The 911-nt window shown below is 34.7% G+C and overlaps 1 non-coding gene across 1 annotated transcript; it reads right to left on the reverse strand.

Moving 5' to 3' along the window:
- Positions 1-288: 288 nt before the first annotated feature.
- On the reverse strand, positions 289-362 carry Trnai-aau (transfer RNA isoleucine (anticodon AAU)). The gene has a single exon. It is a non-coding gene; the product is annotated as a tRNA-Ile (tRNA).
- Between the last annotated feature and the right edge of the window lie 549 nt (positions 363-911).

Genomic DNA, 911 nt, shown 5'->3' on the forward strand with positions numbered 1-911 from the left:
TTAACATATGTAAATATGAAATACATAAATATATTTTGTTTTGCTTTTGATCACTGGAATCTAAATCAGCTTCTCCTCTTAATATCCACTGCTACTACCTGTTCAATGTGCTTTGCATAAATTTAAAAAATCGTTTGAGTAAAAATAAAAATAAATATATAAATACATATATATATAATTGGCGCGTACACCCTTTTTAGGTGTATCGTGGACCTCCTCCTTATTTTTGTGGTGTGCGTCTTGATGTTGTTCCACAAAAATAAAAATATATAAAGTTAAAAAATTTGTTGGCCCATGAGGGGATCGAACCCGCGACCTTCGCGTTATTAGCACGACGCTCTAACCAACTGAGCTAATGGGCCGTGTGTCGCCAAGTGAGCGAAAAGCCAATCCAATGGGCAGCTAAAAACAAAAAAAAAAATTAGGAGAATAAAAGATTTGTTTTAGCGCTTACTGAGTGAGATAAGAAACAACTAATCAGTATGCATACCTCATACATACATACATACATACACATAAATGTAGAAAGTTATGTACGCTGCAGTGAAAAGCCATTTGGTCAGCAAAACTTCGGTCAAGAAAACTGTTGTTGTGGAAACAAGTCATATTAGCTCAAGAGTGACTAGCAACTAGCGACCAGCGAGCAGTGACAAGTGACCAATTGAAAAATTAACGGTTGATAGTTGTATAGTAGTAGTAGGAAATTTTGTTATAGAGCTCCTTTAGACTAAAACTATGACGCATTGTTTTTGAAAATTGGATAACAAATAACCAGGAAAAAAAATATAAAAAGCAAAGGATAAAAAGAGGTGGTGGTGCCGAAATCCTCGCAATTACTCGTAAACTTTCAGTACAGGTGTGGACTTTTACAAATTTTTTTTTTGTATGGCGACCGTCAAATGATTTATTTC

The sequence above is a fragment of the Anastrepha obliqua genome, chromosome 2, assembly GCF_027943255.1.
Source record: "Anastrepha obliqua isolate idAnaObli1 chromosome 2, idAnaObli1_1.0, whole genome shotgun sequence".
NCBI lineage: Eukaryota > Metazoa > Arthropoda > Insecta > Diptera > Tephritidae > Anastrepha > Anastrepha obliqua.